Source organism: Rhagoletis pomonella, unplaced genomic scaffold, assembly GCF_013731165.1.
Source record: "Rhagoletis pomonella isolate Grant_MI unplaced genomic scaffold, Rhpom_1.0 Rhpom_scaffold_00001, whole genome shotgun sequence".
NCBI lineage: Eukaryota > Metazoa > Arthropoda > Insecta > Diptera > Tephritidae > Rhagoletis > Rhagoletis pomonella.
In genome coordinates, this window is record NW_023458555.1 from 2,443,628 (window position 1) to 2,457,759 (window position 14,132).

At 31.9% G+C, this 14,132-nt stretch overlaps 1 protein-coding gene across 10 annotated transcripts in view; it reads left to right on the plus strand.

Annotated features, from left to right (window-relative positions):
- LOC118736224 (protein no-on-transient A-like) overlaps nucleotides 1-14,132 on the plus strand; it is an 89,718-nt gene that overhangs the window by 71,086 nt on the left and 4,500 nt on the right. Inside the window, exon 4 of one of the 10 annotated variants that reach the window (XM_036466336.1) lies at nucleotides 8,814-9,071. The exons of the other annotated variants lie outside the window; for them this stretch is intronic. The gene's annotated coding sequence lies outside the window, so the exon portion shown is untranslated. The remainder of the gene's footprint in view (nucleotides 1-8,813; nucleotides 9,072-14,132) is intronic. 10 annotated transcript variants of the gene reach the window in all.

Genomic DNA, 14,132 nt, shown 5'->3' on the forward strand with positions numbered 1-14,132 from the left:
TGGGTCGAGCATATAGTATGTACGTATTTATGTATGACGTACCATGTGTATTATGTAAATGTGGCAACTAGTATAACAAAGCCATATCCGTCCATAATTATCTGTCTTCTACGCACATCTGTGTATCTACCTACGAGTAACATATATGTACATATGCATACATACATATGTACTTTATTATGTACACTTTCGAATTGATACCACCCTGCAAAAAATGCGACTAATCCGGGATGCCTCCGGGACATGCGACTAACATTACTTTTGAACTCTTTATATGGAATGAACTGTTCGCTTTTGTTCGAGCATGTCCTATGAAGAGACTAATTTTTCCCCTTTATACCCGAACGGGTACAAAAAGGGACTAGTCACTTAAAAAAAAAAAAAAAAATTAAAATTAAAATTTGCGCCATCCGCGATTGGAACCAGGGTGCTCAAGTTTGTTAAGCGAATACTCTCTCTGTGTGCCAACGCCGCACATGAAATTTCATTGACTAAGTGCGTACATATCATTAAATCGTTAATAGTACCCGTTAGAGATGAGTCGGGGACCAATTGATCTCCAATTATACCCGCAAGGGCTGAGTCGAGACTAATTGATCTCCAGTAGTATCCGTGTGAGACTAGTTGCGACTAATTAATGCCCAAATGTACCCGATTGAGAGTAATCTCGGAATACACTCTTTAGAGATTAGTCGGACAATTTTTTGCATGGCAGTGTCTACATTTCTGTTATGGTCGGCAACTGACATAAAATGACAGTATTGATTATCTGATGTTGAAATATCAATTTGCATCACAACGAAGAGACGAGATGACAATTAAAATACACTACACTGTAGTGACTACAGCAATGAGAATCGCATAGCCGTTGAATTGTTTGGCAGGCATTCATAAATTTTGAAATTATGCAGACACATAAGATTACAGGTATATACATGCCCAAACATTTATACATATATACATTTATATGTTAATCTAACTACAAAAATGTTTCATGACAAAGCAGGTGTAATCTCTCTATCAATGTGGTAAATTGATTCTAATTTCGTAGTAAGTTTCGATACCAAAAAAAATTGAAAGGTTAAAAATTCCATTCGATTAAATTAAGAAGACAGGATCGCAGAAATGCTAATTGTAAAAAAAGAGTTTTGCAGGTACCCTGTACAACTTTTATTTTAATTGCATTATCGGCAGAATTTTGAATTAAGGGGATTCCCCGAGTTCCCTTCTCTGTATTGAAAGTGTTAATTAAGAAATGTCAATTCTATTGGGAAATTTGCGCCATTTAAAAAGAAAAATGCATCGTCTTACTAATTGGATTAATGAAAATTCACAAATTTATTAGGTTACTTTTTTGTTGTTGGTTTAAGAGTATTCAAAATGATTATCACCTTTTGTTATAAAACTAATTCATCAATTAGTAAGCATTCGAGATAAGAAAGTTTAGTGTTTAGAATAAAAACATTACATCTACTAGTTAAATAATAAGAATCGGCAGTTTTTTGGCCGGAAATGAGATTAAAAAAAATTGCTCTAATGTTATGCCAACAATAAAATCTATATATCGGTGACGACACAGCCGCTCTAAACCACCTCATGCAGTCGAAACTCGTTGCGAATGTTCTCGCTTACTAACATCAATAGAAACGAATATAATATATATATACTTATTAAAAAAAAAAACTCGCACGCTTATAATTCTTAAACACCACAACTTAATCTTTGGCCATGAACTTGGTTTATTTGCCATTATTCTGGTAAAATGGTTTCAATTTTATTGTATTTTATTATTGTTGGGCTCTGTCTTTTTCGATGTACGTACATACATATATATATATATATATACAGACGTATGTATGTATGTCCATAAGTATAGGAATTATGAGAATTTGCTTTTGTATTCGCTTGCTTTTATTTCTGCTTGTATTATTTTTTCAAATTTTGCTAAGTACATATCGATGGCTGAGTGGAAGATCGACCTACATATCTCAACAACCAGTTCGAAAACGCCCTATCTCAGAAAATTTTCCAACAACGCTTTATTTCAGAATATGGCTGAAGAAACGCCCTATTTTAGAATTTGATTGAAAAATGACCTACCTCAGAATCCGGTTGAAAACAAAGCCCTAGTTCAGCACATTTTCGTTGTTGGTTTTTCGTTTGAGATAGGGCGTTTTCGAATCGAGTTCTGAGATAAGGCGCTCTTCAACCAAATTTTGAGAAAGGGTGTTTTTCAAAAAAATTCTGAAATAGGGCGTTCTTTAATCAAATTCTGAAATTGGACGATCTTGAAAAGTTTTCTGGGATAGGGCGTTTTCGAACTGGCTGTCGAGATACATAGGTCGATCTTCCACTCAGCCATCGATATATGTATATTTACATCTTTAAGTTTTTTTCTCTTCATGTTTTTAAATTCGTATGCTTTTGTTTTGTTTTGTTAAAGCAAATTGTTTATATACTTAGTACGCAGAATTAAACGATAGTACCTTGTAAATGAATTGGCAATAGCAATAGCAAATTTGAATATGGCCGATGTCCTACGAAACTCATGTCTTACCAAATTGCGTAACTAGGAATATGAACTTATCCGTTGTGTTTTTGATTTATTTTTTTCTTTTTAAATAGAATGTCCATATTAATGAATAGCGTGTAGGCAAAAATGTTTTTGAAAACAAGTAAATTTTAGCAAAAAAAAACCGACTTCAACTCCCATGTAAAAAAAAATATATATATATATATCTCATGATCCACTGATCGGATCTCAACCAGATTAGTATGGGACCACCTCTGAGACACTACAAGAATTATCGAAATCGGTTGACGTGGTCCAAAGTTATGCGGTAACATACATAAAAAAAAAAAAAAAAAAATATTCCGACGAACTGATAACCTCCTCCTTTTTTGGAAGTCGGTTAATAACATTTTGATGAAAAATTTCAATAGAATTCTTTTATGTTACTCATACGCCCCCTCCAAAAGTTTTGGTAGTTTTTCCGAAGCAGAAATATCCAGAACATACTGCAAATCTTCAATAAGCAAGCATATTTTTATAAAAATCCCTCCATTATTTAACAAACAAATAACTTTGAGCAATAAAACGACTGCTTTATTTTGAGAACGTGAGATTTGTGGAACGTGACTTTTGTTCGTCCAGTGAGCACTCTACTTTTCAATTCTTGTATCAATTTATTAAAAAAATTAATGTACTGTTAGATAAATACTACACCTTTTATGGAAGTTTATGAAATTGCGATGGTCAAAATTGAAAAAATCAAGAAAAAATAAATAATTTTATCCGATGAAAACTCCCAACAAGCTAAGTCTATACCTAATCCTCCTTTCGAAACTTTTTCGACTTTTAAAATCGGATGAAAAATAGTCAAGCTACTAATAAATACCTATGTCCATGAAGTACGAAAATTTCGGGTTTTTTTTTCTTAGTAAAATAAAAATGGAGGAATCAGGAACTGTGTGAAGCGGCTCCGTGAATTATGGCCGCGTGTATTAAGACCGCGATACAAAAATGAAACTAGGCCGCACGAGCTTAATTCATTTTGCCAAGTGAAATTACGCCGCGATCTAAAAATAAAAGTAGGCCCAGTGGGCATAAGCAAAAAATACCAAAAACGAAAAAAAAAAAATTATTTTCATAAATAACCGTCTTTGAAAGAAATGCATAATGAATGCTAAGGAAATTTATATCATTTAGGAAGTACAAGTTATTACCTTTGATTTGATATACATATCGCACACCGTCTTCAAAAAAATCACAACTGAAATAGTTTTTCACATTTTCTGACGAACGTATTATTTTGAGTTGTGCCTCTTTTGAATACGGTATGCGATATATAGAACACCTTTCTGTGTAGGCGGCCTTGCGCCGCGCATAGGGATTATAACCCTCACTAAGTAGAATTCTCCTTTATGTGTTGCCGAAGAAGAGGGGCGTAGAACACCTTTTGCAGATAACACCTTTCTTTATTTTGTGGTTTGATTTGTCGACCAAATGAAAAATAAAATTTATTTGTGATTTGATGCGGATAATTTAATTCTGCAAATCAAAAAATTAAATTAGGCCGTGCGGGCATAATTCATTTTGACAAGTGAAATTAGGCCGCGATCAAAAAAATGAAACTAGGCCGCCAAACAAATAAGAAGGCGGCCTTAATTCACGCGGTCAAAATTCCATCCCCCCCTGTGAGGCATATTTTCATATTGTACTCGACCGTACCAACAACCTACACTAAATTAAGTTTCGGATGCACTTCGTGATTATTATTTTTTTGTTGGCCCGTGTAATTAACAATTCAACGCTAAAAGCAAACTAAAACATATTAATTTGTGTGCAAACAAATTTTAATTAGTAAAAAACAAAAAATTGTATTTTGAGCAACGTGGCGTATGAGTAACCCAAAATAATGTGAGGGACACTCTCAAATCAATAAACTAATTTATTTAAAGTGATCACATTTTTCTGACCTCAACTGTATAGCCAGCCTGTTTTACAGCAAGTCGTTTTAGAGCTCGGAAATGTGCAGTTCATTCAACTAAATTCACAATATTAATAAAAGGCATTGAAATTTGTCCATACACGTGTCGTTGCTATGTATTTACAAGTGTGTATTCGGTATTTACATACGTACATATGTATGTACATCTGTATGTGAATAAGTGTCGTTCGATGTACAGAGGTGTCAACATTTTATTTTTCCAACGCCACTAACTGTCAGTTTTTTTAAATTTATAATGGGCGGACTAAAATTATACTTGAATAATACATGCTAAATTGTACATATGTATGTGCATACATATACATACTTATTTACATATGTATGTATATACAGATTTACATATGGATGTATATACAGTCAGTCATTAATGTTTAGGTACAGCGAATTTTTTACAATACGGGCAACCATTTTTTAAATATTTTATTTTTTGATAATTTTTTATAAAAATATGGTCAATTCTACAACAAAAAACCCAAAAATCAGGGTTCCAAACCTTGTGCAAAATTAAAGAAAATTCCGCAAAATTTCATTCAAATATTGCACTTTTTATTTACGCTCTCTAGAAAGAAGTTGAGTATGCAGTTTTTTAGTCCATTCAATTTTAGTAGTGCAAGTTTGTGGTGGCTAGGACTTACCATTGATTTTTAGGAATTTTTTTGTTGAAGGTGTCGCTCATTTTCTCCATATAAAATAAAGTTTGATAATTTTTTTATATGGAAAAAATGTCCGACACCTTCAACAAAAAAATTTCCCAAAAATCAATGGTAAGTCCTAGCTTCCTCATACTTGCATACTCAAATTTTGTCTAGAGAGCCTATATAAAAAGTGCAATATTTGAATGAAATTTTGCAGAATTTTCTTTAATTTTGCACAAGGTTTGGAGCTTTCCTTTTTGGGGTTTTTGTTGTAGAATTAACCATATTTTTATAAAAAATTAGTGAAAAATAAAATATTTAAAAAATAGTTGCCCGTATTGTAAAAAATTCGCTGTACCTAAACTTTATTGACTGACTGTACATATGTACGTATTTTTTTTAATTTTATACTATTTATAAAAAAAACAACAAGAATAGAAAAATCATTTCTATTTAAAACAAAACTTCCGACAAGTGTTTATTAACCGACTAAAAATAAAGGAGGTGGTTATCAATTTGTCGGAACATTTTTTTTGTATGTATGTCACTCTGGGTTATATGAATGGAAAAGATGGTACCCGTGGGAGGTGGGAGGTCCCGATAATTAGATCTTGGATAACTCACGGTGCTCCTAAATTTCTATATTAGCATTAAAGTGAGTTGTGTTTTTTGCTTAAAAACATTTGTTTTCATTAAGGTTTTAAGAAAGAATGTAAAACCCTTCCAATTAATTAACTGTACCTAAATTATCAATTTTTACTATTTACCTACATACCTATCTAAAATTTTGGTTTCTTTAGAGTTGTTATACAACTTTATAAAGAGTCAAGTTCTTCAGCTACGATTCTTTTCATAACATACCCTGGTTTTTAATAAACATAAACATGAAAACTAATTTTTTGGTTTTAAATTCGATTAAGTCTTTAGTGAGTAATCTACCGACTTGTGTACAGAGCTGGGTTGCGGTACAATATGAGTTAGGACCTTTCTATATTAAGGGAACGATATGTGTTGTGGCGACTTTTAACACATTGGTCCTCATGCATAAACAGTGAGCTTAAGCTCAGACTCAATTTTTGATATGAGTTCAAGCTCAAGAATTCGTACTGAAACTCGAGTCTGAGCTTAAACTCACTTCTTATGCATGAGGCCCATTGTGCAACTATATTTTAATTTTTGCGCTTCCTTGACTCTTCCGCATGAGAGCTTGTGGTATATTTTATAATGCCGAATCTATTTAAAAGATTTAAATTATTAGCAACATGCTAATGCGAAAATATTAATCATCATACTTTTTAGAAATTTTATATACTACTATATTATTTTTCGCAAACATGTTGCTCCTTGAAGTGAAAAACTACATACAGAGATAAGTACATACAGTAACTCAAACAAATGACCACTTTTTATCCGTGTACACGATAACTCGAGCAAAAAATTGAGATATCTCAACGAAATTTGGTATGTAGGTTTCCATTAATCCAAGGTAGGTTGGTATTGAAAATGGGCGAAATCGGACTGTAACCACTCCCACTTCCCATATAACGGTAATTTCCAGAAATACGAAAACTGCGATATTTTAGTAACCACTGAAGATAATTCACTCAAAATTGATATTTACAATAATTTTCAGATGAAAAATAAGAATATTATAAATTTTTGGAAAGTGGGCGTAGCCACGCCCGCTTATGGTTTCATGTGTATACCTTGGTAACCGCTGCACCAATTTCTTCCAAACTTGGCACAGTTATTGGCCTTGGTACAATAACTACGCCCATATCCCATATAACGGTAATTTAGAAAAATACGAAATCCTCGATAAATCAGTACATATTAAAGCTAATTTATTCAAAATTGATGGTTGCAACAATTCTTTACCAAGAAATATGTTTATGATAAAATGTTGGAAAATGGGCGTGGCACCGCCCACTTGTGATCATATATATGTATGTATCTCGCTAACCGTTCTAGCAATTTGTACCAAACTCGGTATGGTATTCTGCTTGCCACATAAAACCAAAATGTTGAAAATTATTGAGATCGGACTAAAATTACGGCCGCTTTTCATATAACGGTAAATTTGAGAAATGCTTGAAACTTCAATATTCGAAACTTCGAAATTTAAGGACGCTAATTTACTCAAAATTTATACATCCCGGCTTACCATGTAGCGGTAGCTTTCGGAAAGATGAAAATCATATATGTAATATTTGCGCCGGGTATTTAATGTTCGGCTCCGCCCGAACTTAGACTTTCTTACTTGTTACTTCTACATTTCTATGTGAGCCTGCAGTTTCAATAGTGTTTTTAATGCAATCTTGCCAACAGCAGTGTTTTCTGCATACACTTGCAGCCAGAACTCGCTTGGCTCCCTTCGTAGTATTTAAAATTCAAAGTTCAAAAAGGTTATCAAAAACTTAAATTGTCATCTCTGTAGGTTTCTTTTTCGGGTCACATGAAAACGGGTTTTTGTTATCCAGCTGTAGACATCTTCAGAGTCAATGTTGGGAAAATATTCAACAATAGTTTTTTCTAAACCTTCCAAGTTAACGTTGGTAATGCGCGTTAACGCTTAGAAAATAACTTTTACAGTCAATTTCACGAAAGCAATTTAAGTGAAAAATTATTTTAATTTTTTGAATTTTATATGGAAATTGACAGAAAATAAAAAATCATTTTCCATTTAAATTGCTGGTGAAACCGGCTGTTAGCTATTTTCTTTGTTTTACTTTGTTTATTTGTGGGGGTTTCATGCAAATTTCTAGAAATTCTAAAATATACATACATGTCACCAAAAAAAAAAAAATCTCTGTTATCTTCGCAGCGTCATCCAATACAGGTTTCAAATCTAGTGGCGGCATCTTCTCCTAGTCGCCAGCGAAAATATCGACGGATCAGAAAAATTGAAAAATATTTAAAGTTGTGACTGGTGAGACATCTCCTTTTGACTGGTGCATGAAAAAATTACAACTCCTTTTGATTTTTTTTTTAATATTTTCCCAAAGGTTAATGAAATGTAGTCATTTAAAAAGAGGTTACTACTAAAATGGGGATAATTAGGGCATATTTAAATTTATGTCGTTATCCTCTTTTCAAATGCAGTCCTTAACAATAACTTGCATTGAAAAGGTTGACATATCGATGGTCCTCTGCAATAACGACATAACTCAACATTTCATGCACATATCACATCGACAATATCACTTTTTCTGCGAATACCACCTGGCTTGGCTTGGCTTGATTTGAATATAACTTCTTTTTATCGTATTTCGCTCCACACCCTTTGCTGCTTTGACGGTTGAGAGGTCGCATCCTCATTAACAGCCATATGTGTGTATAAGTGTAAGGCTTATAAATAAGTAGATATTTAATTTGAATGTATAAACTGCACTAATAATAATTTCCAATATGAACATGCCAATAAGTTGTAATGTAATGTCTTGTAATGTGTAGTCAATTAAGTAGTCATTCCATTACGTGCTTAAAAGTAATAAATTTCATTCTTATTGATATTGTTTGTATTCATGCATATATAAGTTATGCATATATATTTACTTACTTACATATGTACCAATATTTGTATTGTATTGTATATCACAATTATTCCTCTTCTCTTTCTTAAAACTTTTATACTTCTTTTGTTTGTTTTTTCTCTTTCTAATTTTAGATTGTGTTTTATTGCATATTTTGGTTGGTTGGTGGTTTGTTTTTGGTTGATAAACATTTGTTGCAAGCATTTGGGCCAATGCAAGAAAATAATGTATCGTAGTTCATATCTACAACCTTTTTGTTTGGGAATTTACACAGAGTTGCAACTACAATACTACTACTAAACCCACAGTCTCATGTGTGTGTGAGTGCTGTTTGCTATGCATTTTGGCGCTGGGAATCATGCGGGCGAACGCACAACGCACAATCAGCTGGCGTAACGAAATTTTACCACATACTACTACATATCTAATATTTATATACATACATACATGTGTACATACATTTAATTTTTACTGCATATAAGTAGTAGGCAATAATCCGAATTAACTTATTGATTGCTATTACCGTCAACCTAATATGCAGGACATGCATATATGTAGACTTCCTTAACATAGTATGAAATTCTCCTATATACATAAATATATAAAAAAAACTTAAATTGTATCTTTACGTACTGTATCTACAACTATTAACTACCACAACCACTTGCAATTTATGTATGTTTAGTGTCATCTGCTATTAATACTTACTCGTATTTTGTACACATCTTTACTTACATACGTACTTGCATACATACATACATACATACATAAAATATATCCCATTCTGTGTATTCTTGCATAATCTTTTATAAAGTATATAAGTGCAGATATGTAATTAGTAGTGAGCACATATTTGGTTGTGAGTAGGTGTGCGTTGAGTGGATCTTTAAAAAAGTATACAGTTTTAAGGCTGGTATGCAGCTCTCAAGAAATCGGTCAAGAAAAATTTGCCATTATTTCGTGTGTGTATCCAAGGAATTTTGACATTTTTGATACTTCACAGCCTGTTGCCTCACTCTTTCCTCAAGAAATAATGGAACGGGCATATATTTCTGTTGCAAACCTGGGTTGCCTTGTGCTCGTTTTTCACAAAAAAACTTTAGAAAACCGTAGTAAAAAGCGTAGCAAATTTCTTAAGAACTGCGTACTGTGTGAAGGAAATTTGACTCAAGAAAATTTCTTAGCCATTTCTTGTACGTCATTTTGTATGGAATTTTAGCTTTTCTTGAGAACTGCATACAGGCCTTTAAGGTGTACCTTCCCTAACGGATAAAATATATATACCGTCTTGCTGAGAAAATTATTCTGATTAAAGTAACGAAATGTCCTATATATCTCTGAATTTGACGTGGAATATTTTTTAACAAACACAATTAGAGCATTTCTGAAGATATCACTGACGGTGTTTGTTTATGGTTCATCGTATCAAGATGGAGCAAATATCGTTTCATAGAACTTTTCTAATTAATTGCAGTGGAAAGTATTACTCTACAAGTTATAATTATCGCATAATTATTTGTTGAAATGTTTGGCCGAGTTTCTCCTCCTTTACTCCAACTTTACGTCGCCTCCAAATGGCCAATGGTTTCATTATAAGCTTTTTTAAATTTTAAGAAGTAAATTGTGCATAAATAGCTCTACCTTCTGCCTTTGATAATCTGGATGGCATTGCATTTAAAAAAAAAATAGCCGTAACCATTAAGCACAACAGGCAACTAATCCTGGGTCGAGCTGTCATTTTACTGCGAAATGGAAAATTAAAAAAAAAAACACCCTCTCTCTGTTTGTATTTGTTAGCTATTTCAAAAAAAATGGTTTAATAAAGTGGGCCGAAATTTCAAAAGTACCTGAAATTGCTAATACTAAGTATTATCCATTGTCAACAACTCACCCAAGAATACTCAAAGAAAAATTGCGTATTTTTTTTTTTATTTAACGCGGCACATTATTTCTCTTAATATAATTTTGTATTTATGCAATCAATAACTATTAGTTTGTAAGCTTTATGTGCATAATAACGTATGTGTGTGTATATGTACTTACACAATAATTCTAAATATGTAGGTACTGCAATAGTTTTTTTGTTTAATACTTACTACAATTGAATGAATCTTGCATACAGTCATGTGTACAATACTAAGACCACCAAACAAAATCCTGATGGTTCGTTTTTTGAACTGTCAGAACATAAATACAATATTGTGTTTAATAAATATTTGAACTGAAATTGGTTTCATGTAATGCCTGTAGTATTTTCTGAATTCAAAACTATGTACATACATACATACATATTCATAATGCTGACAATTTAAGCTTCCCGCTAAGTTAAAGTAATCGCTCTTCCACTTAAAAAAATTATACAATAACTTCGGAAGCGAAAGAAAAGAAAATCAAGCAAACTTTGTTTCCTTGTTATCCTCACTAATAAACGAAGGCAACTAAATTATACGATTTTTTATTGGCTTGAATAATTTTCAGGTCAAAAGAAATACTTATGTACATATATATATATATATACTCAAGGAGAAAACTCTGAAAATATAATAACTTGATGGCAGATAAATTTGATTAAAATTACTGTTGGTTGCTTATTGATTGATGAAATAAGCTCTTAGTTTTAAGCTGCAGTTATTATTCAAAGCACCTTTTTTGTGGTCTTAATATTTTACAGATGTATGTATGTATAAACTAATAAATAGCATATTCGGTGGTGTAAATTAATTTTTTACTGCACTTCAACTGCGCTTTGACATCCACTTCATGCTGAACAGGACAGGATTTTTTCGTTAAAATAAAATTAAAAGCTAATGGTTTGCAAATTATCTTAGAAATTTTAATTAGAGGCAATAAAATACTAAAATTATGTAATACCAAAAGAAAATGCCACTTCCATGTGATTTATTTGTTTATAATATTATTTGCTTGCGTTCGAAAAAAATCAATTTACCAAGTTTTTACATAAATACGTACACGTATAAATGTAAAAAGTTTTATAATAAAAAATAACTAGGTGCATACCCAGCCAAAACTTTTCTTTTTTTTTGGTAAGCGTCTACTTTTTGTATCGATGAAGTAACGCAATGTACAATACGCCTCAGGACAAAATTTTTGTGTTTTTACAATTTCTCGTAATGTGTTGTGTAAACTAGACTACCTTAACCTGGGCATGTCATTGGAGGTAAGCGAGAAATTGTAAAAATGCAGTCGGTAAACGAGAAAGTGATAATTTTTTCTTGAGGCGTATTGTAATGCGTTACTCCACCGATACAAGAAGTAAGCGCTTACCAAAGAATCAAAGTTTTTGCTGACTAACTAATTTGACAAGTTTGAACTTTATAGGAGAAGCAAACAACTTTTTAAATGTACATAGTAAATGCTTACAGAGTAGTTCTACGGATGCTAATAAATCTCGTATTTTTTATGATATGCTTTCAATTTTGTTATAGGGAGGGTTGTATCTGAGTGCCAATTAGCGGAATTTCAAAAAACCACATTTCCGACAAATGTCAATAGGAGCTTCAATGATGACAATATTCACACTACTACTACTTTGATTTGATGTGGAAAACATTGCTTCGAACGTCTATATGTATGTACATACATGTGTATGTACATAGTTAATTCACAAACGTCCTAACCAACAAATTTTATAAAAAGAGTATCAAAAACAGTTAGGGCTTTTTAAAGAGCGGCATGTAACTCCGTTGTTTTCGGTACTAACACTTTAAAATTTTTATTGAAGGTTTATCTATAGCTGAGTATGCAGAGGTGCTTGTTGTTGTTTGTTAGCTTATTAGAAGATCCCTGGTTCGAATGTTGTGAGATGTAATATTTTGAAAGCATAATAAACAATTTTGTTATGCATTTCCGAACTATGAAAAAGCATATGCTCATATGTACATATATGAAGCGCAGAATGAAAACGTATCTATTTAAACAGAAAAATCGCCAAACAAAGCAGCTAAACTAAAGAAAAGATCGGCTGGCGCAAAATCACACGTGTTTTAGTTTGCTCGAGGCCCAGCAATCAAATAAAACGCAAATCTTCGTTGTATTGATATTTTCATTGTCGACATTTCGACCTAAATCTGAGATCATCTTCACGAACTCTTGATTGTGTCTGGTCGACAAATATCGACAATTAAAATTTCAATAGAACGAAGATTTGCGTTTTATTTAATTGCTGGACCTCGAGCTTGTTAAAAATGGTTCATAATTAAAAATTCAAAGGCCAAAAACAAAAACAAAATATATTTTATTTCTAATTATGGCGTTATTCGCAAACGAACGATATTTTACCCCACTAATAGCATATGTATGTGTTCACATCAAAGGAGCTCTTACCAATACTCAGGGTTGTAAGTAAAAGTTTTTGTCCTTTTAAATACAAATTTCGTTCCATTTCGTTCCCATATACAAAATTTAAAATCATGAAATTTTCCTACATATGGCGATTTAAAAAGTGTTTTTTTGTTTCTCCTGTAAAGTTCATATGTATAAAATTTTAAAATTTAGGGCATTTGGTATTAATGACGCCGATTACGCTGTAATGTAAATCCCAAGTTTTGAAATGACATAAAAAAAGGCCGAAACAGTTTACGAGTCTAGCCGTTTTTGTGTGCCATTTTAGCGTTCGAACAGTGTTGTTATGTATGTATGTATGTATGTTGTTTTTTGGCATTAAAAATAGCAACAATCATTTATTTATTTATTTGCATAACTCAATGGCCTTTTTGTATTTACTAAAATGTGTTTATGTATGTTCGTTATTAGCTAAATTTTATACATACATATGAAAATTGTATAACACGCATACATTTTGAAATTCCGTTATCTGTAGGTGTTCTTGTGCGAAAAAATAGCTTTAGATGTTGTACAAACTACTTATATATACACCTTTATATACATATATGTATGTATGTATGTGTTTATATAAAATGCATAGCTATCTGTGATGTTTTACAATAACATTTCTTAGTTTAAGTTTACTTAGTAACTAAATAAGAATGAATATAAAAAAAAATTAAAACCAAATTTTCCACCTTTTTCAAATGGAATTACGTACTTTCGTCCACACTAATTGTTTATCTGCTGCAATAGCATATAAATATTGTATAATGGTAGCTGAATTATTAAATATTTGCATAAGAATAATAACAAATTATATCTATTTGCATAAGCATTTCGAATACGCAAACAAAATACTACATAGTTCATAAAGAAAAGCACATAATAAACGCATTTGATTATTTAAAAAAAAACAAAACATAAACGTAAAATTCTGTATTTGTTGTTTCTTATTATCGCTATGGCTTTTTGATTTTTTGTATTTATGTATGCATGTACATACATTAGACTATGTCAAATAAAAAAAAAAAAAAAAAAAAATCCTGCAATGCGACCGGAATGAGACACAAATGTTAGCATTTAGTATAGTAATGATACTCCACAAG